This window comes from Gossypium hirsutum, chromosome A02, assembly GCF_007990345.1.
Source record: "Gossypium hirsutum isolate 1008001.06 chromosome A02, Gossypium_hirsutum_v2.1, whole genome shotgun sequence".
In the NCBI taxonomy this organism is placed as follows: domain Eukaryota; kingdom Viridiplantae; phylum Streptophyta; class Magnoliopsida; order Malvales; family Malvaceae; genus Gossypium; species Gossypium hirsutum.
Window position 1 is genome coordinate 87,891,656 of NC_053425.1, and position 25,378 is coordinate 87,917,033.

A 25,378-nucleotide genomic window follows, 5' to 3' on the forward strand; every position below is an offset into this window, starting at 1 on the left:
ACGACATATGCATTAAATAAACTCTGGTATAACTCCTTGTAAGTCATTGGAATGGGCATAAATTGAAATTTCTCCCTATTTTGTTTTGTGTTGGGCTCTTGTCTGGGTGGGCCCTACTGTCCAGTAGTTGTCGACCTTGGTTGGCTTACGGTGATCGATTTCGAATATGAGCTCACATTATTCACCTCGTGCTCTTTCTTTCTCAGCGCTGACCTCTTAGCATTTTCCCCAGCCTCTATTTTCCCACATCTTATGGCATTTTCTATCATTTCTCTAGACATTACTATGTCTGAAAAACTCTTGGTTGTGCTACCCAGCATGTGGTTAATAAAAGGTGCCTTCAGGGTATTGATGAAGAGCATAGTGGTTTCTTTTTCCAACAGAGGGGGTTGGACCTATGTGGCCACTTCTCTCCATCGCTGGGTGTACTGCCTAAAGCTCTCATTATGCTTTTTCTCCATATTCTGTAAAGTGATTCTATCAGGGGCTATGTCAGCCACATGACCGTACTGCTTTATGAAGGCTTGTGCTAAATCTTTCCATGAACTGATCTGGGCGCGACTCAATTGGTTGTACCATCTAGAAGCTGCCCCAACCAAACTTTCTTGGAAGCAGTGAATTAATAGTTGGTCATTATTGACATGGCCTGCCATTCGTCTGTAGAACATAGTGATGTGAGCTTCGGGACAGCTAGTCCCATTGTATTTCTCAAATTCCGGAGTTTTGAACTTGGGAGGGAGTACCAGGTCCGGAACCAAACTTAATTCCTTAGCATCGATTCCACCACGATAGTCGGTGCTTTCCATTTCTTTAAATTTTTCTTCCAACCATCTACACCTTTCTTCAAGCTCTCTCGGGAGTTCTACCCTTGTCTTTTCTACTTCTGTTACTTCATTAAGATTGAGGACCACAGGATTAGTTGGGTTGTCCCCCGGATTAGAGCCCGAGCCGGCCTGATAATTCATCGGTGCTGAAACACCGGCCTGAAATAGTTGGGGCCTAATTGTGACCGATGGCCTTCTTGGGTACATGACAGGTTGTGTCTGAATGTCCGTTGGGGCAAAACCCGGAGGGTAGGTAGGATCTTCATTATCTTCTCCCGCATTGATCAAAGGGCTTTTCCCTTTTTCTAATCCGCCAGCCAATAGACGAGTTAATTGGTCCATCATGCTTTTCTGGGACTCCAACATATGGTCCCTCATATCTTGCTGTGTCTTAGCCAGTTGCTCTTGCATCTGCGCTTGTAATTGTTCTTGCATCTCCCTTTGCATTTGTTCTATCCTTTCTAATCTCTGGTCCATTGCTTTGGTTTTACGGCGGGTATAGTGCTGTGTTCGGTTGCTTGATTCTCGTTGGTTTCCAGATTAACTGAAATAATTTTGTTTAATCAGGGTTCTTTAGTGAAAGTTTAATGCAAATGTTTCAATGTAATGCAAATGTATGGAATGAATGCAAAAGAAAGGAAGATGTTGATCTTGAATTCAATTCCTTTAGAATAACTTTTCTAGAAAACATATTTCTTTACATGAAAATAGATTACATATGCGGTATTGCCCTTCATAGTCCAAGTAAACGCTGATCTTTTCTTCATGGTCGAATCCTGTAAATTCTCTAAAAGATGCCTTTACTAGTTCCTTGCTGCTTAATCTGAGCCTCGATCTCTTGCTCGGTTATCTCCATGATACTCATCAAAAGTGCCGGCTCTTGGATAATCTTCGTTGGCAATTAAATCAAGTCATGTATTCCTTTGTGGACTTCCGGCTTTCTCTCGTCATGCCTTTGTTGGCTTGAATCTCTGGCAATTACATCATGTATTCCTTCGTGAACTACCAGCTTTCTCTCATCGTGTTTACTTGGACTATATTCAGGCGATCGCACTATAATCTACTTTATCAAGAAATTTGTTTCCTTATGACAAACTATTCTATTTAGGAATCGAATTTCGAATCAACACATTCTTTTTTGACGTAATGTAATGCAAATGCATGAATGCAAAAAAAAAGGAAGGCATTGATTCTAAATTTAATTTTATTAGAACAACTTTTCTAGAAAGCAAATTCCTTTACATAAGACGGATTACATATACGACTTTTCTCTCATATTCCAAGTGAAGACACCTATCTTCCTCTTCATATCCGGATCTTATGGTCGAGTCTGACGAATTCTTCAAGAGATGTCTATATTAACTCCTTTTTTACTCGATCTAGGCTGCGACTCGTTGCTCACTTATTACTGTGATACTTGTCAGCTCCTTTAAGAAGGTCAAGACGTGATGGCTCTCGAATAGTCTTTGTCAGTTTCTGTCTTCAGACAATGAAACAAAGTCTTGTATTTCTTCACGAGCTATCAGTCTTCTTTCATGTGTTCACTTGGACCATATTTAGACAACGTATTATAATCCACTTTATCAAGAAATCTGTTTTCTTATAACAAACTGTTCTATTTAGCAATCAAATATGAATCAACACCTCCTTCCTAGGATGATGTAATGTAATGCAATTATAAACAAAACAAAATAAAACACGTTAGTGCAGGATAAATAAATAACAAATAAAGCAATTCGGGTGACCACTAGGGATTCGGAGTGGCTCTACCTAGTGTGGGCTCCTAGGTCTCTTTATATGTGGTTTGGTTCTAGAGTAAGGGTACCTGAACCAGCAGATTCCTCGATCTTCACCCATTATAGGCTCATTTGAATCGAGTTCAATTCAGGGGAATACATTTCCCTATGGCTACACGGAGATGAAAATCTCACGAAACCATAGGTACGGATGTATTCCGAAAGTGATCCACTATCCTACACGAAGGTGAAAACCTCACGAAGGCATAGTTTCTCACTCCCACTTAAGGGTGTGACCACAACGGTCATGCAATGCAATGCGAGAAGATATATGCATAAAAACTTAAAACGATTAAAGAAAATAGGAATAAAATGATGAAAACAGTACGAAAAACGGGTGAAACGCAATGAAGAGATCGTATATCAAAACCAAATTCTCAATTTTCGAAAAAAGACAAAATTAATCAACTTGTGGCTTAACTCTCTTATAAAACTCCCCAGTGGAGTCGCCAAGCTGTCGTAACCATTTTTTTTGAAAAAACGGGAATCGACTTAGGTTTTTGGAAATAAAAACGAATAGAGGAGTCGCCACCAATCTTTTTTGATGAGGTGTGATCGGATCACCTTAAATTAATCATTTTAATAAAAGTTAAGATTTACTAAAACGATAATTTTTGGTCTACGAAAATCAGAAAATGAGTTCGGGAGTCAGTTACGCACAAGGAAGGATTAGCACCCTCGATACGCCCAAAATTGGTACCTAGTTGATTAATTAGTGTCTTAGTGTCGAAAATTTGAAAACTTGAAAGAATTTAAAATACGATCCCTCTTTGTAAAGGAAATGCTCAAATGTTAAGGACCTTCTCGTCTCACAATATAAAATCTCACATCCAGTAAGTTAGGACACGACATCTTGAATTTTCGAGAGCGAGCTTGCCTTTTATATAAAAATTTGTGTATTTCAAAAGGTTATTCAGTTAGTTAAGGTGAACGAGGAAAATCGAAACCCAGTAAGTTAGGGCACGTTTCCTCGAATTCCCGAACACCGAATATTGCCTTTACTTGCAAAAATCTTATTTCAAGGTAACAAAATGCCATACCCGGTAAATTAGGGCACAACACCTCGTATCTCCGAGAATAAGCATTTTTCAAAACTCATGTCGCGATTTGAAAGAGTATTCCGATATTTAGGTTAAAGGAGAAAAATCGAAACCCAGTAAGTTAGGGCACGATGGTCTCGAATTACCAAATACGGAATATTACTTTTATGAAAGAATTATTATTGGGTTGGATATAATGATAATAAGAATAATATTAAAGTAAAGTAAATAATAATACTATATATAAATATATATATGTATATAATAGAAATACACACTACTATATAATAATAATAAATATAGAAATACAAAAAGCAAATATAATAAAAATATTAAATTAAAGTAATAAAAAACAATACTATATATAAATATATATATACATAAAAATATACACTAATATATAATAATAATAGTAATAGTAAAAATAATGAAAATATGAGTAATATTAATAATATATTAGAATACAAAAGTAAAGTAATAACAATAGGGGTGATAATAATAATAATAATAATAATAATAATAATAATAATACAAACAATAATACATATATATAATAATAGTAGTCAGAAATAAAAAATAATAGAAGTAACAATAATGATAGTAATAATATAAATAAATATGGAGAGGGCATATATAATATAATAATATAAATAATAGTAAAAATAATAAAATAAAAAAAATAAAATAAAGCTCTCAACTCTCTTTCTCTCTCTTTTCTTAATCCGGCCGTTGGTCCGGCTTTGCTTCGGTCACGGACCCCCACGGGCCACCATCGGCACCACCGTACACGGCGGCCGAACCTCAAAAAAACTTTTTTCGGTAATGAAAATATGGGTAAGATTCTTACTTTTATTTTTACTTTCGTATATAAAAAAAACAAAATAAAATTGAAAGAAAAATAATAAATAAACAAAGAACTTAAAATAAGAATAGACAAAAGAAACCTTTTTTGCTTTGATTTTTTATTAATCTTAAAAAACTTGCCTTTTCAAAAAACAAAAATAACCCCCTTCTAACATAGTCTTGAATGACTTTTATAGCTAAATTTTACAAATAAATTTTTGTAAGCAAGTGGAGTGGTTGGGGTGGTTTAAGTGGCTAAGGTGGTTGGCCAATAAGGGTGGTGGAGTAGGTGGCTAAGGTGGGTGGCCAATAAGAGTAGTGGAGTAGGTGGGATTAGGGTTTTTTTTTTTTTCTTTTTTTTTTGGTTGGATTAATGTTTTGGGCTGAAGTTGTATTGAATTTTAATTGGGTAGATAAGTTATATTTATTTGGGTACAAAATTGGGCTTTGTACATTGATCTTTTTCTTATTGCGCAGTGCATCTCCATCTCCTTTCATATTCACTCTATTCTCAATCCTGTTTAATTTATGGAATCGGTAAGTGGAAGTTTTTGGCATTGCCTTTGATTCGAGTTTTACTGGCTTTGGAACGTTGCTGTTCTTTTGTCACCGTCAACTTGTTTGCAGCAGAGCGGGAGAGTACGGATTTGAATGTAGTCGGCATCTGGCGCGTGATTCTCTTTTTCTTTTCCCTGTTTTCTTTCTTCGAGTCTTTGGATATGAATGCGGCAATTTTGAATTTTCATTTCATCCCCGTCTTACTGAATGAGTTTGGCTTAAGGTGTATTGTTTGGTTTTAAGTCTTTTGACTAATTTGTTGGTTTTTGTTTTTTTGTTTTTGTTTTTGTTGAACAGCCATTCAGACTTAAAATTAAGGTATTTGTTAATTTGACGTGTCGATTAGATCTTGTTATTCTGGTACGAGTGTTTGTCAAATTGTGAGTAATATTGTTAATTATGATGTTTGCATCAGAGGAAACTTTCTCAAAGATCAGAGAGAGTAAAATCCGTAGATCTCCATCCAACAGAACCATGGTAATTTCTACCCCTTTTTTTTTCAGTTTCCCGTTTATATTTGAATTTGATCATTGAAGGCTAAATGTGATCTGTTGTAATTGTTATTGCAGGATTCTAGCAAGTTTGTATTCTGGAACTCTGTGTATCTGGAACTACCAGTCACAGGTATGGGAGTTTTATTGGTTGTATTATTGGCTGTCAAAACTAGAAGTTCTGCTGTGTTCCCTGTTGGTGAAATGCCTGAATACTGAAGAATGGGAGAACAAGTGGATATATTTATTGTTATAATTCATGTCTAAGTTGAGTTAAATGGCTGTTCTATTATACTTCTTTTAACACTTTTTCCTATATGATCTTTTAAAGAAGTGATGAAAAGAATCTCTCTGTTATTCTTCAAAGCATTGTACCCACCATCATGGTTAACTTCCTGGGGTGCTTAATTCTATGTGAAAATATGTTGAAATATTTATACTATTATTTCCCTTTTGAAACTAGATTAGCTTAAGTAAGCTTTAATCCAGACTAGTCCGTTCTGCTTGGTGCAAGGCTTGATTCATTTGCAAGATGCAGAGGTATTTCATTCTTAGGTATCTTGTTAGCAAAAGGGCAAGATATCTTAGCTATTGCACCAAAAAAAGTGAACCCCCTGCCCTCCAAGAAAAAAAAAATAGTTACCTCTACCTCTCTGCTTGGATGGAAAGTTTTTTTTATATCAGAGTAACCTGAGACCTTTTCTGCTTATCTGAAATAAAACAAAGGATTACTTGATTTCACTTTGTCTTTAATAGGAGTGATTTCCTTTCTTATTCCAGCAATTCTTTTATTATCATCTGTTATCTTCATTTCAGTCTGACCCATCTTGTCGATGTATTGTCATCTGCCATTCATCAATGAACATCATAAACATTATGTTATTGTGACTTTTTGACTTGGTACTGGTAGTATCTTACAGTTGTGAATTGTAAAACATCTTCTAGTACCTCTCCATTCATTTAATTCTTTGATGAAACGGATCACTTTGAGTCTTCCGTAGGAGTTGAAGTCTGAGCCTCATTGATGAAACATATCACTTCTACAAACTTCTTAACCATTACTTTGGACTCCATTGTTACTGTTTCTATTTCAAAATTTAATTGAATGCACTACATATAGTGATCCTTAACTCAATCTTTAGTCTATTTAGTTTCCATCTAGTTCTATTTTATGATTACTTAGATGTCTATAAGTGCTATAGTATATGCATCAACTGTTATCATAAAACTCTGCCATGCATATGGCTTGGCATTAACTGTGGATCTTTTCTTTTTTCTTTTTGTTTCTATCACGAAGAATGCATTTTCCACTTGCATTTTGACATAGTTATTCCATGATATAGGGCTATGGAAATTGCTAGTAGTTTGATGGTATTTGATTTGTATAAGATTTTAAGTGCTTAACATGTGATTCAAGTAGTATTAGATCTTATTTTTGAACTTTTGAAGTCATGATATGTTGAATTGAATTGTTTGGATCTTCACTTATTGTTTACTGTTAACCATAACTATCCTGTTGCACAGACCATGGTTAAGTCGTTTGAGGTCACTGAGTTGCCAGGTACTTTTTCATCTCTTTCTGTGATGCACTTATCTTGGTTTGATCATACTGCTCTTTTTTTTTTCCTTCTATTTTCATCTTGATGAAGTCATTACCATTCTCTGAAGTCAACATCTTTCGTCTGCAGTTAGGTCGGCCAAGTTTGTTGCTCGCAAACAATGGGTTGTTGCTGGAGCCGATGACATGTTTATTTGTTTATCTAATTACAACACTATGGATAAGGTCAAAGTTTTTGAGGCACATACTGATTACATTAGATGTGTGGTTGTCCATCCTACTCTTCCATATATATTGTCATCATCTGATGATACGCTCATAAAACTCTGGGACTGGGAGAAGGGTTGGGCGTGTACTCAGATATTTGAGGGCCACTCTCATTATGTTATGCAAGTGACTTTTAATCCCAAAGACACTAACACTTTTGCCAGTGCATCTCTAGACCGTACCATAAAGGTATAAACAAGCTTTCTCTTTGTAACTTTTCATGTTACTACATTTTGGCGTAACCATGCTAAATTTGCCTGGGCAATGTGAATTTCTAGATTTGGAATCTTGGCTCCCCCGATCCAAACTTTACTTTGGATGCCCATCAGAAAGGTGTAAATTGTGTTGATTACATTAGTGGTGGTGATAAGCCCTATCTAATCACCGGTTCTGATGATAACACTGCTAAGGTTTGCCCTACTATTCATATCCTGCTATCTTTTGATCATAAATAAGTATTGAGGAACTATTCACACATAAATTCCCTGGATGTAGGTATGGGACTACCAAACCAAGAGTTGTGTTCAGACATTGGAAGGTCACACACACAATGTTTCTGCAGTTTGTTTCCATCCTGAACTTCCAATTATCATTACTGGTTCTGAGGACGGGACAGTTCGTATCTGGCATGCTACCACTTATAGGTAATTCTTCAGATAGAAAATACCCCTTTCAAGTTTCAGTGCCCATTTGTTTTGTTGTGAGGCTGATATTATATGTTCTTTTCTTCATAAAAACTCAAGTTTGCCCTTCATTTCTCAACTTCTTGTCTTGGTCTTGTGTTGGTAAAGTGTGAGTGCTTTTTTATTGTAAAAATGTTGGCTCAAGCATCTTGAGATAGATGTAGAAATTTATGGTCTGGAGCCATGTTGGTGTGTCACATTAATATCTATACCATGAGTAATATTTTGGATTGAGTTTGGTTTCTCGAGTTAAGTGACATCGGCTCAGTTCGATAAAATTACCAAAATTGAAGTAATATATTAATAAAAAATCAAAATTTTGATTTATAATTTTTAATAAAACACTATCTTTCCCAAGAAAATACCGATTTCTACATAAAAATTACCCATATCCTACACTTTTAAGAAAGACTGCTCATATAACTTCTTTATTTAAAGAAAAAAGAATAAAAGATTATGTAAGGTGTGTACCAATTTTGATCTTAATAATCTTTGATGTATGCAATGATATATTTGAATTCTTCAGCATTTTGACTTTTTAACACTCATTTGTTTTCAGGCTTGAAAATACACTGAATTATGGCCTTGAAAGAGTTTGGGCACTTGGATCTATGAAAGGTTCAAGGAGGTACTATCCGTTGGTTAAATGATGCAACAATTGTGTTCATTTATTTTTCCGGTTTCAACTTTTTCCGGGTTGTTTATTTTTATTTAAGTCTTATAATAATTTTTGGTCATTAAATGCTATTACACTGTATTTCATTTAGTTTAGAGTATGTCTGTTTTGTTCAAAGAATGAGAGAAATGGATTAAAATTGCCATTCTTTTAGGATGCATGAGCTACTTCTTTAGTTGTAGGTTTCTTTTTGCAAGCAAATTAATGATTAGGCCTAATCAAGAGCTAGACTACCTGCCTAATATTGGGGAGGACTTTGATAAAAATATTAGACCTGGAACTTGGGCAAAAAAATAAGGCTTGTTAAAATGATGATCTGGGACTTCACTCCATCACTCAAGGCCCGAGCTTGGCCCGTTTCTAGTTATGTAACTTATTATTTTATTTATATATTATGTTATGTTATGTTATATAAAGATTAAATATGTAAAGTTGTAGTTTAAACATTAAAAAGTATATTAAGTTGTCCATGTTCAAGCACTGGATAAAGAAAAAAAATTACTAAAGATTAAATAAGAAATAATAAGTTATTTAAATTGTTTTCAGAAAAGATAGTATGGGTGAGTTTAAACGGACTTGCGTTACCAATTTACAAATATGGACATGCTTGTGTAGAAAATGGGGCCCATATTTTGGGCTGGGTATATGCCCAGACCGACCCATGAACACCTTTATTTATATTTCTGATTTAAGTTCTTACTAAGCTACGGCTAAAACCAATATGCTGCTTCTATCATACAGGATTGTGCTTGGGTATGACGAAGGAACTATTATGGTGAAAATTGGTCGTGAAGTACCTGTATCAAGTATGGACGACAGTGGAAAAATCATATGGGCTAAGCACAATGAAATTCAAACTGTGAATATTAAGAGTGTAGGGACAAATATTGAGGTAGTGTATTCTGTCGTAAAAAAAACTATTTCTCTTTCTGCATTCATGGCATGATTCTCAATATTGGATTTTTCACCTTAAGGTAATGATGCAAGCTTTTTTGCTGTGGTTTTTAGGTTACTGATGGAGAAAGGTTGCCCTTGGCTGTTAAGGAATTGGGGACTTGTGATCTATACCCTCAAGTAAGTTGATGCTTTTGAGCCTCTTTCAAGTGAATTTGTGTATAAGATTACGGGTCTCTCCTAAAATATGTTGATTCTTTTTCCCTTTTCTTTTGTAAGTTGTGTTTATGTTTGTATTTGTGTATAACCTTTTGACCTTTTGCACTATCTTGTTTTTCTCAGAGCTTAAAGCATAACCCAAATGGAAGGTTTGTTGTTGTCTGTGGAGATGGTGAGTATATCATATATACAGCTTTGGCTTGGAGAAATAGGTCATTTGGTTCAGCATTGGAATTCATTTGGTCACCTGATGGAGAGTATGCTGCTAGAGAGAGCACATCTAAGATTAAGATTTTCAGCAAAAATTTCCAGGTTTTTGCTAGTTTGTCATTTAGATGGTTTCTTATCTTCAAAGGTATTATTTTTCTTCATATAAAAAAGTCTTTATGCATGCACACTTTGTTTTCAGATGTTGAAAGATATGTTATAAGCAACAGATCTGTTGCAGCTAGGGAGCTGGGTTTAATAGGATTAATAAAATTTTGGGTAGGGAAAAGGGGTTTCAATTTTTGAGATTTTCTTTTTCCCCTTTGAACAAATTGACTAGCTATTCTTTAGGTGTTTATGGTGATGAATTCGTGTTAGTAACTTATTATGCGTACTATTGTAGTTTCATATCTTTTAAGGGATTCTATATGATGCTAAGTTAAAGTGTCATTTTACAATGTTATGGTATTGACGGATATTTATCATTTTCAGGAAAAGAGGACCGTCCAGCTGACCTTCTCTGCAGAGCATATTTTTGGAGGCACTTTACTGGCAATGTGCTCCAGTGATTTTATTTGTTTTTACGATTGGGCTGAATGCAGGATGATTCGTCGAATTGATGTTACTGTGAAAGTAAGCTAAAATAATAATATGAGCCCCATTACTTCTCCTTGGCTACCTTGCATTCTAAATGTTATTTTTATTTACATTACTAAAAATGTCAGAATCTATACTGGGCTGATAGTGGTGATTTGGTGGCAATTGCCAGCGATACATCTTTCTATATCCTTAAATACAATGTAAGTCTCCTTAGTGTAATCTGCTTCTTAGATCTGCAAAACCTTTTGCAGAGTGGACTCTTTCTTTGTTAAATGCTTGATTTCTTACAGTTTGCAGAAATGAATTTGATGATATTTTTCTTGTTGCGGCGGGATGTGGTTCAATCTTACTTAGATAGTGGAAGACAAGTTGATGAACAAGGGGTTGAGGATTCATTTGAACTTCTTCATGAAACCAATGAACGTGTCAGGACTGGCATATGGGTTGGGGACTGTTTCATTTACAACAGCACTTCATGGAGACTTAATTACTGTGTTGGTGGAGAGGTATCCGTGTTCTGCTTATTCTTGGCTTGAAAGTGTTTTATAAGTTAGATGCATTGGTTTTTGGAGGTTGATTATCTAATGGTTTTAGGTGACCACAATGTTTCATTTGGATCGTCCCATGTACTTGTTGGGATATCTTGCAAGCCAAAGTCGGGTATATTTGATAGACAGAGAGTTTAAGTATGCTAGTGATTGCTAATTTTATGTCAAAATGCACATTAGGTTTTGCTTTGTATAGGCAGTATTAATGGCAGTTTACCCTCATCTGTTTCATATTGTCTAGTGTTATGGGTTATACATTACTTCTCAGCCTGATTGAGTACAAGACCCTTGTGATGCGAGGAGACTTTGAAAGGGCCAATGAAATATTACCTTCAATTCCTAAGGAACACCATAATAGGTATGTATGCCTTAAAATATTTTCCTTCCGATATCAAAGAAGATTGTTGGTCATGTTTCCACCTACCAGTATTCTTGCAACTGTTCCAAATTGGGTTGTGATTGTAGAATTCATATCTCCTTTCCTTTTCTTTTCCTTCATTTGAGTATTTGGTTCTTGATTTCATATCTCCACGTGTTGAGAAACTTAGAATTCTAAATTTAACGTATCTCCATAGCACTCAAAGGCTAGTCTCTTTACTTTTGGGTATTCCTTCCCTCTGAATGTTATTTATTTTAAAATTTTATTATGTTCAATTTCTGTGTATTTATGTTCTGGTTATTGAAATAATTTTGGATTTAATCATTGGTTTCCTTACTTATAGTGTGGCTCATTTCCTGGAATCACGAGGTATGATAGAGGATGCTCTAGAAGTTGCTACTGACCCTGATTACAGATTTGATCTTGCTATGCAGCTTGATAAACTAGAGATTGCTAAGGTAAGAGTTGTTTGCTTGAATCTTTGAGTGATATATTTTATTTTGTTTAAGCTTTAATTGTGCCTTTAACAAATTTTCTATACTATAAGGGACACATACTCTTTTGTCCAGGAAATAGCCACAGAAGCTCAGAGCGAGTCTAAATGGAAGCAGTTGGGAGAATTGGCTATGTCAACTGGAAAGGTGTTGCATATTTTCTGATTTTCATAATTTGTTTCAATGCCACTTCACTCTGTTATGATTCTCATTCTTATTCTCCCATTACCTTTCTTTTGTGTCATGTTGTCATGATGTGGCTGCAAATCACCATTTGAAAATGCTTAAGGCGTTTGCTCTTGATTTAGGGCCAGTTTTCCATTGAGGTTGAAAAGTGCTTTTGAAAAGTTTGACCATGTTTACCATTTCTGTAACAAAGTGCTTTTGAGTAGATACAATGTCCTTCCTTCTTAGCTTGATGTTGTAAATTAGAAGATATGTTGGACTTATTTAATGAAGATAAAAAGTAATTTTAGGCAAAAGCACTTTTGCAAAAGCTTAAAATTTTGGCTTTTTGGCTTGGGTTAAAAACCCAATTTAAAAACATGGTTTTGTTAGAAAAGCTCCTTGTTTTCCATTGCTTTTGGCTTGAAATTATGATTTGGGTTGAAAAGCACTTCTCAACCTCAATGGGAAACGTAACCTTAATGTCAGATGTGTATGTTGCAGATTTCTTGTCTGGTTTTTGAGTTTACTACATGCACTAGTTGTTCCTCTTAAAGTTTGCTCAATAGACATACACGACACATGAATTGTTAATTTTGGACTATGATTTCCCTGCTTGTACTTGAATTAGTTCTATTAATCATGCTAAACTTGTCATTGCAACTTGCAATGGCTGAGGAATGCATGAAACATGCGGTAGACCTGAGTGGTTTATTGCTGCTTTATTCCTCTTTGGGAGATGCTGAAGGAATATCAAGGCTAGCGTCCCTTTCTAAAGAGCAAGGGAAGAACAATGTTGCTTTCCTTTGTTTATTCATGCTGGGTAAATTTGGAGGACTGCCTCCAACTTTTGGTGGAAAGGTAATTCATCATGAAATACCTAAAATTGTAGACTGCCATTTACTAGGCATAGATATATTTTAAGTATTCCTTTTTCAGCAATCGGATACCTGAGGCAGCTCTTATGGCACGATCTTATCTTCCAAGCAAGGTTTCAGGGATAGTGACTATTTGGAGAAAAGACCTCAACAAGGTTAGTAGCCAATATTTAAATCTCTGGCGTGTTTTGGTACACTGTTCATGGCGAGTTCCATTTTGACATGTTTGATTTTCCTCGTACTTTTGCAACATTCAAAATATTTCTTTTCTATAACCAATAAATAAAAAAAATTTCATCCTTCATCTTCTATTCTTCCATTCTAAGCTTATCGTTCATGAGTCTTGATTGTGTCTCAACATTGCCCTTACTATCATTGTCATCCCAGATGTATGCTAGTATAGTTTGACTTTTTGCCCTTTTGTTCAAATTGATGATTGATATTATGATATAAAATCTTGATATTTTGCTGGAAACAAATTGCTTGAAAATGTGCTTAGAGCTTTTACATCTGAAAGCTAAGGAAACAGTCTTATCCTTTTTTTTGTGTGTTTTTTTCAAACATTGCATCATTAAAGTAGTGATGGAATCTTTAATGGGAATCTTTTTCATTTAATAAGTCCTTGTTGGTGGAGCATTTTAATATATATTCTTTCCTACTCCAAGTGTCACGATATTTAACTCTTTCTACCATTGCAACATGAATCTGTTGGACTTTCATGTTTACTGTAATCATGCTCAAAATCTATTACTTGTGTTTCTGGTTAAGTTTGATTAATGGTATAGATTGCAAAATGATTTGATGTAAAGCTTGCATCATTTGCAGGTTAACCCAAAAGCTGCTGAATCTTTGGCCAATCCTCAAGAGTATCCAGGCATGTTTGAGAATTGGAAAGTTGCTCTTGATGTTGAAACTAGAGTGCGAGAGAAAAGGTATCGAACAGAATTCCTTTCTGTTATTTATTGTTATATGGTATTTGTTACCTATTTACTATGCAAATTCTTTTATGAAATTTGCTATGCAATTTTATCAAATATGATTTCATTTTTTTTTTTGGTTACCACTCTAGGATGATCTCTTTGGATAATTCATTTTTAGATTTGATTGTTTGGCCTTTTTGGTTGCTCTACAATTTTTGGTACCACCTGCTTTGATTTCAAAGCTGTGGTCGACACATCCTATTTTCCTGTCTCACAAGGTTATGCTTTCAACTCTCAATTGCTCGGTAGGGGTGTTTATCCTCCTGCGGCAGACTATTTGAAACATGCTGATAGATCATGGCTGACACTTGTGGAGGCTCATGAAAATGGTGACCTTAATCATGTGGTATATGACCTTTATTATCTGTTTTCTCTTAAGCCAGCAGCACAGAAAAATATTGGAACTCCTGGAGTGGTTGATGACTCTGGTTTTGGAATTTACCGTCTTTTTTCCTTCATTTTTCTGCCTTTCAGGCTGCAGAACAAAATGGAGATAGTGGTAGCCAAGAGGAGGCTGTTGTTGTGGATGCATCTAGTGACGGTGCAGTACTTGTTAATAGTAACGAGCCTGAAGAAGAGTGGGGTACGAATAAAGGAGGAGCCCTGTGAACCCAAAAGCAATTGGTTGATGCAGTGTAAAACCGAAACTTTTGTCTCTGGTGATGAACTGTTTCTACGATGCCATCTTTAACCCCTTTCGCTTTTGAGCTTCTCTGACTTCATTTTTGTGATTTCATTAATCACAAGCACTATTCATAACACCTACTGCCAGCTAAATCCTGAAGAGTTTTCCAAACTTGTTTCTCTCTTGAGTCTTTGGAATTAGGTACGTGTTTTTTAATGGGTGCTAAATACACGATCGACTTTTGTTTAAATTATGATATTACTAGTAGTTTCTTTTTTTCTCATTCACTTTTTTTTTTCTCAAAATTTGCCTATTAATATTGACTATTATGATGCACATCTATGGGCTGCTCATCTCTCATATCTTTGTTCTTTGTGAAAGTTCTTATCTAATTTGTGTTTGTGTATCAATCTATTGTATTCTATCATCAAAATGATAATGTTGTTTCCACTCCGTATCACGCAACATTAATGTCTTAAATTTTGTTATTTTCCTTTTGGTGTTTTTGATAGTTCTTTTATTATATGTCATTCCCCGATTCCTGTTTTCTCATATTTCTCACTGTTGGTAGTTCTTACAACAGATCACTAGGTTCCAGGAAGCCATTTAATCTGGGCGCCATTCAGCTCGGATTTTAAGGTGAGAAACCATTATTATAATCATTATTTATCTTTAAAGGAGAAAGCAGTATCAGTCATATGGGTTAAAATACACATCACAACCTTTAGAGCGAATCTCTTATCTCCTTGGATTTCTCATACTCGTGTCATTATTACTGTTCTTAACTTGTTATTATTGAACTACAGCAGATTTTGAATTAGAAGCTAGAAAGATTTTACTGAGGGACCGATTTATCTTTGCATTCCCGGTGATTTGGATCTGTCAAGCGCATTGTTTGAACATACAAGTGCTGACAATTTTATTACTTTCTCTTAACTTTTAGCATATTCTTTGGAGGCATTATCACAATTGTTTTTTTGAGGCGAGTGCCACTTTGATATGTAGAAAGAAAACTGAGAATTAGTGATGATTTTACCCAATTCAGTCCACTTTTATTGTTTTAAATCTTAGATGCTAATTTGATTCTCCCTTTTGAGGCTGTAATCTTTTTTGGGATTACATTTGCAGTCTCTCCTCCAAATGAAACTTGTAATCTAAACATATATCTATTAAAAGAAATGACTTTTCATGCTCTTGCAGTTGCAGTTAGCTGTGCCATTGTGTTTTAACTTGAGCAACATTAGCTTTAAACATGATATTGGAACATAAAATTGCAGAAATTTTTGTCTACAAATGATATATCTAAGACCAGATTTAAAAAAGATAAATAAAAGAACAAACGATGGGCTCTTTTTTATTATTTTGAGAGTTTCACCAAGAAAAGCCCTAATGTTGTCCACAAACAATAGGAAACTTGCTGAGTCTTGTGGCCCGCACACAAAGGTTCGTGAATCGAGGAATACTCTAAGGTAATTATTCTAGGATATTTGACTTATTTAACCCACGAAGATTGGCTCAGTTTTGGAACATTGTGGAAAGACTATCTACTTAAAGTTTAGTGCTCCAATAAAATACTGTAATAAATTGTAATTACCAGATTAATTTTGTAATTTTGAACATAAAATTATTGAGAGTTTAAATTCTTTAGAACTTTATTTTGTAGATAGGTTTGAATTTGGATTTAATGTAATTTGATCTGTATAGAGGCCTTTCCCATCTTATTTGTGATCACTCAATTGTGTAATACTCTAAAAACTTTCTTGTGTTTTATACTTGTTCCCTTGCTTGTTTCTCTTCGTTGGTTTTTAGCATCAGCGTTTTAGAGAATCCTTTTTGAGATACTAGATTTTTTACGATACAAATTGATGTAGGCAAATTTGAAGCGAATTCACTACCTAAGGTGCGCGGTTTGCTAAGCTACAATATAAATCCGTGATAGTTGGTATCAAAGTTAGGTCCATTAAAGTGTTTAGATGAGATGTAAAATCAATCAAATAGTTAAGATATCTCACTAGAAACCCATGGGAGGTTCAAGAAAGCAAATTTGAGGGATATGTTGTTGGCAATATATGACAAGGTCGCTAAGCTTGAGGAATCCATGGGTGGTGTGGAGGAAAGCCTTAAGGTGGTTGAGGTTTGCATTGTAAAGTTGGACTATGTAGGAGATGAGCTCAAGGAGTAGATGTAAGACACTTTCAACGCTACTATGGAAAAGATGTTGAAGGCTATTAGCTCCATTGTGGATAAGCTAACTTATAGGGATAGTGCTCTCGTAGCCATGGTGAAGGCTTTGAAGAAATAGGTAGAACAACTCGAGGAGTTTGTTCTATGCAAAGCAATTGTGGGTAATAAGGTGTTAGCTATGACAACCAAACATAAGATTGATATCTCTGAGCCGAAAGAGTTTAAGGGGACATGGTCTACGAGGGACGTAGACAACTTTTTGTGGGGAATGACACAATACTTCTGTGTTGTGAGCATCGAGGATGATGATACTAAGGTAATATCTATTTCATTGTATTTAATTGATGTCACTCTTTTGTAGTGGCATCATAAGTGCATAGATGAAAAGCTTGATGACACTAGTATTGGTTATAAATAATGAATAATGATTGGTCATGGATATTTGGTATTTATGTTTATTTATGAATTGTTTTATATTGTTGTTGAATTCGTTAATTGTCGTAATACTTCATAACCCTAATTCGACAACAAAGACAGGTTACGGGTGTTATACAACCAACTCATCAATCAACCAACAAAATGATTTAGCACATGATAAATCTTAACAACTAAATAAACATTTCATTGAACAATTGGTATGCATAATATAAAAGTAAAGGTAAGACATTCTCATTTAGATGTGGAACCAATGGAACCCAAAAGCTTGATACATCTCCATTTATAGAGTCTTTAATAAGAAAGAAGAAATAATGATAATAATAAAATCTATTCTAAAAAGAAAAGAGAAAAGAAAACATAATTTAAAAATGAAAAGAAGAGAAGAGAAGAGAAAACTTGTCTAATGTCTAGCCTAATTTTCTACTTTAAGAATCTATATATAAAATGAATTAAAAAATGTTATTTATACTCTCACAAAGTTTGACCTATAAAGGACAAATTTTCCCTCACTTAAACTTTGACCAAAGGCTTAATGAACTTAAAATTGCCTTTTAGCATTTGAGCCACGTCAGGGTTGTTGTCGTGACATCCACACCTAGGCTTTACAAAATTGAAGAGAGTTTACTCTGAGGGTGCTTTTGGGCTTCAGTGTCACGACATCAACCCTCTGGTGTCACAACGTCGTACTCAAGCAACTCGACTTATTCAACTTTGGAGACTGTGGTTGGTTTGGACCTCAATAATTCAGAGTTGTGACCTTATAGGCCGAATTCATGACATTGTATCCTTGGGTCAGAGACAGTCCATTAAGGTGTGCAACTTGGTAGGGTCTAACTCCTCAGTTGACGGTGGAGGCACTAGTGTCACAACACTAGCACATTAGTATCGGGACCTAGGCCCTAGTGTAGGCTCCTCTTCTCATTTTCACCTCAACCAAGTGCTTGGAACAAGCTTAACTCAAAGATTAAGTTTCTAATGGCAGATACTTGCCATTTTATTCATAAAAGCATTAAAACATGATAAAAACTAAAATTAAGTCTGAAATCTATAACGTGCAGAAATATAATAAAAGACACTATAAAATAATCAAGAATAGGCTCTTTGAGTGTTTAAAGAGCTTAATTTAACGTAAATAAATATGATAGATCAATGGGCTCTTGAGAGAGAAAATTGAAGCTAGATAAAGAAGGTTTGAAGAGGTAAGAACTGGTGTTTTCCATCTCTTTTAATTTAATATTTGAGATTGGTGTTGTGAGAAAGCTTAGAAAGATATTGTGTTAATATTTGGGTTTTTTTTTTGTCTGAACAAATGAGGAAATGTTGAGAAATGGAATTTCAAGATAGTGTGAGGATGGATTCAAGTGATAAAAATTTGAGGCCGTGTTAAAAATTTGAAAACTTGTTGACATGAGATGAAAAGTGTTTAAATGTCATAATTGAATGTAAATTTGATACAACAAAACAAAATAGCGATAAATGTGGAAAATTATTCGATGAAGTGAAAAATATGTTTTGTAATATCCTAAAGTTGATAACATACAATGTTTATAAGTGAGTAGTAAAAATGAATATGTACATAATAGGTGTCACTTGCAATATTTTCAAGTGATGCCTAGAAAGACTTATTGAGAAAAAGGTCAATGTAATTATAAATGTGCATAGGTGTTTCAATATGTTTTGATGATAAATCACCAAAATTATAAGTGAATTAATAAGAAGTGCATGAAATGACAATGGAAGGCTCGAAGAGCCCTTGAAAAGTGATAATGGTAACAAAGAGTAAAAAGGGATTGTTAAAATGAAATGTGTTCCTAAATGTGGCCTTTTAAAGTGATTGTATAAATTCTTAAATATTTTCCTAGCTTATGAAGTGAATTACCCTTGTAAGTGAAATAGCTAAGGTTCAATTAGCATACCACTAGGGATTAATGTGTGTGCATTGTGTTAGAAAAACAAAATTATGCCTTGTTTATAGTGAGGACCCTAGTCTTTGGTGCGATGACTGGATTGCACTTTTAGTGCAATAAGTCTATGGCATTCGGTTGAAATCTTGAGTATTCAAGTCTTATTTTGCTAGCGCTTGCTAAGGGCTAAGTGTTTATATTAATAATAATTAGACTTATAAATTGCAATATCTGTGCCAAATGAGCATGGATAAAGTGGCATAACTTAAAAAAAAAGGGATGTTACTAATAAATGAAATTGGTGATATAAAAGCTTAACATTGAAGTGTTCTATGATTAACAAGTGAAATGAAATGTGAAAAGTTTATAAAGTTCTGTAGTAAGAGCAAACCGTTTGGGAGACTAATATGTTGTCTATAAAGTCCAATTAGGGAGATACTTTGTCTTGGGCATCGGAGCAGATGACTCCCAGAAGATAGAGTTACAGATGTGACTAACTGGGCTGATAGTACATCGGACTGAACCCAAGAAGAATAGATCCTAAATCTATTTATGAATTTATTCACTTGTGACATTCAGAGTGTGGCATACCTAAGTCCTGAGTGGATGATAGACTATGTATGCGTGACTCGTACACTTTAATGTAAGTAAAAGTCTGAGTTCAAATAGATAAGAAACCGAAAGCTGGTATGATAGGTGTATGACTTCTGTAGTATGTAGTGTCATTCACAACAGTGAAATTCATAGCCTAAAACATGGGTAATGATATTTTCTCATTAGCATTACATGGTTGATGAAAAGTAAACATGGTCATGGGTCTTTCGTCTTTGTGATAAATGACTTAATTACTATTCGATAGTAATTGACTTTTTATGAAGGAAGATGTAATGGTTACTATGAGATAAAATAAGACCATATTAAGAGAACGATATTATCTCAAAGAGATTAAGAATATCCTATAAGGGTAACACACTTCTAATAAGGTTATTGGACGAGCACTAAGTAGTTGCTTTTGTAATGGTATGTTGTTGAGGAGCAGTCAAGATACTATAGTGGAATGAATTTGTAATTAAATAAGTTTATAATTAATAGGTGAAAAGTCAGAACTTAATTATAAAGCATTTGAGCCATAATTACATATGTCCAATTGGTCCCTCCGCTAGCTCGTTGAAATTGGAAATGAATTGGGAGTTTGAATAGAAATGAACAGAATGAATAGGAAAAGAGAAATGAAAAACATTCAGGATTGATTATGATTTTTTCCGAAATGGAAAAAATGGAATCATTTCGAAATGAATGTTGGTTTCTAAAAAATGGAAATGGAAATGGAAATGATCCATTTGCAGTTCTATATGGATTACTTAAAAATGATCGGAAGGATGAGTTTATGTTTTTGAGTTGTTTTGAAGCTGATAATGAAAATAAACCATTCAGTCACAGTGAACATGTTGAGTTATGAAATACCAAACATATTTTCTAGAAATTTTACCAGAGGTAAAATCGTCAAAAATTTCACCAAGGGTAAAATTGTCAAAATTTTACCAAGGGTAAAATAGGGATGAGAAAATTGTTTAATATAGAATATTAAAGTTTATTTTGGGAAATAGAAAAAAAACTAATAAAGTTGGATCACATTGCAAAGTACTAGGTCAAAAGGCCTAGGTAGTACTCGTAATTAGACCCGATGTGAAAGAGGCCCAAAACCCCTCATATAACATGAAGGGAGAGACAACCCTAGTAGGAATACTAGGGTGTTCCATCCACCCCACTCCTACTCTAAGTATGATGTTGTTTTTCTATTTTAAATAAACCACTACAACTCAATAAGGTTCTATCTTCTCTTCCTATAAATAGATGGCACCAGTAAAGCTATTAACGTAACTTGAAAAGATTGTGTAACCTCCCTAACCCGACCTAGATGTTATAACCGTATCATGAAGGCTACATTGACGATTGAAATGGCTAAGTAAACCCGCTAATCTTTTAAAAACCCTAATTCCACTAATTTTAGGAAAAATCATTATTGTTGTCGTTTCAAATTTGATTAAAACATTGGTTTTCAAGTCGTCTGTACTCAAGATTCATTTTATTGTTGATGGTGATATTTTAGAAAACCTTGGGTGTTGTTTTCCTTCAGAAATCATTTGCGAAGTTTAAGAAAATCAGTTGAGTTGACGTTTTGTTATTCAAAAACTGAATCTTTGTAATGCAACAGAAATCGATGAATTATGACAATTTTTCTTAAGCCGGATAACATGCAATTGTCGGTTATTAAGTTTCAAAAACCCATGCATGCATAAATCTCCAAATATGAAATTACCAAGCCACAGTCCAAATAAAAATGATTACAGTCCAAAACCAAAGGAAAACTCTAATTAAATAATAAACTTAAAAATAGTCTGATGTCCGAGTTGATGCTCCGAATGCCGAGTCTGATCTTAGTTAAGAGGGTTACCTGAAAAGTTTAAAACTATTAGGGTAAGGTTATGAAAGCTCAATGTGAGTCAACAATAAACTGTCATGCAATCAATTATAATAGTTAACAATCAATAACAACATTTTAGTATCGAACATGGCATAATCAATCAATGTATGAGAATGTCATGTGTAAGATGTGTTCAGAAATGTGTCCATATTGTAGTAAACATATAACTATTTTCTATTTATTTGAACGATGAATAAATAAATAAAGTTAATTTCACATTTCACTATTATGTCTTTTGTATTTTCTGTCTTTTATATTTTGCATGCATAGCGAAATTGTGACAAGAAAATATTAGCTCATTAATTGTCTAAAGTTCAAACTGAAGATAAGTTGCGTTGTAAAGAATGTTTACATTGCAAGAAAGACAACTTACTTCAGTAGATAATCTAAATGAGTTCGTAATCTTGTAAAAGAATCAAAGTGAGCATTTGATTCAAATATTGAGAATGATTATTATGTCATCTACAATTCTAATTGGGGAGATGGCTAGTCTTGGCTATCGGAGCAGTTGACTCCACGAGTAGAGGCATAGATGCATTCATTGGTAAAATGATATATTGGACTTGACCCAAGATGAATTAATTATGAATCCGTTTATAAATTAATTCACTTGTGACGTTCATGGTGCGATTTACCTAAATCCTGAGTTAGTCACTAACCATGCGTATGCAACTCATGTGCTTTGATATAATTGGAGGCTTATGCTCTAAAGATGATCGAGCCCATAGTCGGTATGTTGGGTACGTGACTTGTGTATGGCATGACTTTACTAGCAGCAATGGAATTCATAGCTCAATTAAAGAGTTAATGATATTCTCTCATTGGCATGTATGGATTGATAAATATGGAACGTGGCCATGAATTGTTCGTTCTCGAACGAGCAATTTATAATAGTCATTTGTTGACAGTGATCATATTAATCATTAAGAAGACACAATAGTGACAATGAGATAAAATAAAATTGTACTGAGTGAACAGATTTAACTCAAATGAATCAATGATATCATATGAGGGTAACACACACATGACGAGGTCATTGGACAAAGCAGTTGGATGAATTGCTTTTGTAGAGGGTATACAATAAGGAGTTTTCAATCATAGTACTTCTTGTGGATTGACTTCATGATTAAATAATTACGAATTATCGAAATGATACTTTTGGACATAACTGCAATCGCAAGAGCCTAATTGTATATGTCTGATTGGTCCCTCCGCTAGCTCAACAAAAGCTCAATTAGACTGCATTTGAATCAAAAGTAAATTCTACGACTTTGGGAATAATTTAATTGAACTGGTTTATTCGATGTGGAATTAAATTAGGTGGTCGTAAGAATTGTTCAACTAGAAAATTTAATTAAAGAATTTTCTTAAAAAAGTAATTTAAAAAATCTAAGTGATTTTTAAAAAAAATTAATTTTGATTAGAGTTGAGCATGAGCCGGGCCTGACTAAAAAACTAGGCCCGTTTGCTAGGCCTAATCCTTGCCCAGCCCAAAAAATAGGCCTAAAATTTTGCCCAAGTCCAACCCGGATAAAAATGCTAAAACTCGAGCTTGACCCGGCCCGTCCATATTAATTTTTATATTATTTTTTATATAATTTTGAAATATATATAATACATCAAAAATACTAAAAACATTAAAATAAATATTTCCCAACAAATTGAAATTAAATTTTAAAAAATATGTATACTTAAATAACACTAAGATAAATGCAATTTAACAAGCAAATGTCTCTAAAATAATAACAAAATTAACAAATGTCTTTAAACTAATAACAAAATTAACAATAAAATAAGTTTTATACAATATCCAAACAATAACGACAAAATAGTAGCAATATAATAGTAAAATGGTAGCAAAATAGGTAGAAAATAACAAGAAAATAATATTAAAAAAATCAGATTTTTTTATCCTTTAGTGAATTTAGGTCGAGCCGAGCCCATTTTTTAAACGGGCCTTTTTTTTGTCTAAGCCCATTTTTCGGGCCTATAATTTTTTCCAAACCCTCCCACATTTCGAGTGGGCCTTAGGACGGGCCGGGTGGCCTAACCCATGCTCACCTCTAATGTTGATCAATTAAAATTAAATTAATCAAATCGATTAAACTTAATATGATATTTTTGAAAGTTAATTTTCAAGTCAGCCAATTGGCCAATGGGTAATTGAATTTAAAAATTAGACTTGAGATCGTAAATTGGGTTCGAGAGCCCAAAGTCCAGACTAAGATCCAAAAACTAGTCGAACCAGGCTCGGCATGTGAAACCGGGCTAAAAGTCCAACAGGTGGCTAGACCGGACCGATCGGGTCATCATTGACCCAGACCGAACTAGTTCGGGATGCTATAAGGGAGTCACACCTGCATCATCGGACATGGTGGTGCCGATGGCTGCGACAGCGGCACCCCGATGACCGACGGTAGTGGGTCATCGGTGGTTGAGCAATGGAAGAGTTACACTCCTACTGGGACTCTACCAGTGAATTTGATTTCAGATTAATTATTCCAAAAAAATATTATTTTAATAGTTTAATATTAAGTTTAATTTAATACTCATTTTAATAGTATTTTATTAATTTAACGTTGAATTAATTATCTTAATATTAAACTAAATTAAACATTCTATTATATTAATTTAATAGTATTTATTTTTTAGATAAACATTATATTATTTTAATAAGATTTAATATTAAATTAATATAATATTTATCAAGATAAATATTATATTAATTTAATATTAAAGTGATTAAGTTTAATTATAATTGAACTCTCTAAACTTTCCCTATATAAAGAGAGCATTGGGTCATTATTTACATTCACTTGAATTTAAGAGAAAGTTGTAGAGAGAAAATTCTCGAAAGAGATTATTCTAGAAAATTTTTAGAAATATTTTTCTAATTTACAACTTAACCCCAAAGTTTAGAGAAATTGTAAAATTACCCCACTAGTAATTTTGTGAAAAATTTTCTGATTCGAAGCGAGCCCATACTCGACAGACATGAGCTTGAGGATAGCGGAGAAGACTACTCGGTCGAAACGCTAATCCTAGACAAATAAAAAAATTAAGTATTTATTACTTTAGAAATCACAACCAAGATCTTGTTTTGGAAAAATTTTAAAACTCTAGTTTTTACCTAAATTTATTTCCCATTGCATTTTTCAAACCCGTTTTTCCAACAAGATGCACCACAAATTTCCCAGAATTTGTCTACCGAAATCCAAACAGTGCGAGCAAAATCTCGATGTGGATAAACCATCAATATCAGTAATGCAATTAAAATGTCAGTAATGGTGCGGAAAAGATTCTAGTAATGCGGACAAGCCACCAATTTTAGTAATGCAGATAAACTGTCAATAACGATGTAGACAAGCTGCTAGTAATGTAATTAAATCGCCTAATCTCCTCGGTACTCTAAGTGCAGTATACTGACTCAATATGCAGACTTTAAATGCCGCCGGTACTCCCCAAAACTCCTCTGTCAACCACAAATACCCACACCATACAAATGCAATATGTCATACAATCAATGAGCAGATCATTGTTAACATTACAGTTTCAGTATTACAACATGCTTAACATGTGTTTCAGTAAACATAATTAGTGTATGCTTTGCTTTGCATACTTTTCATTTAACAATAATAGTGG

At 34.1% G+C, this 25,378-nt stretch overlaps 1 pseudogene; it reads left to right on the forward strand.

Moving 5' to 3' along the window:
* Positions 1-4,950: 4,950 nt before the first annotated feature.
* LOC107951894 (coatomer subunit beta'-2-like) lies at positions 4,951-15,930 on the forward strand (annotated as a pseudogene).
* Positions 15,931-25,378: the final 9,448 nt, after the last annotated feature.